Source organism: Carcharodon carcharias (genome assembly GCF_017639515.1).
Source record: "Carcharodon carcharias isolate sCarCar2 chromosome 36 unlocalized genomic scaffold, sCarCar2.pri SUPER_36_unloc_21, whole genome shotgun sequence".
Taxonomy (NCBI): domain Eukaryota; kingdom Metazoa; phylum Chordata; class Chondrichthyes; order Lamniformes; family Lamnidae; genus Carcharodon; species Carcharodon carcharias.
Window position 1 is genome coordinate 104,725 of NW_024470739.1, and position 276 is coordinate 105,000.

The window sequence follows — 276 nt, forward strand, 5'->3', positions numbered from 1 at the left end:
CCACTCTCTGTGGCGCTGTCCCCACTCTCTGTGGCGCTGTCCCCACTCTCTGTGGCGCTGTCCCCACTCTCTGTGGCGCTGTCCCCACTCTCTGTGGCGCTGTCCCCACTCTCTGTGGCGCTGTCCCCACTCTCTGTGGCGCTGTCCCCACTCTCTGTGGCGCTGTCCCCACTCTCTGTGGCGCTGTCCCCACTCTCTGTGGCGCTGTCCCCACTCTCTGTGGCGCTGTCCCCACTCTCTGTGGCGCTGTCCCCACTCTCTGTGGCGCTGTCCCCA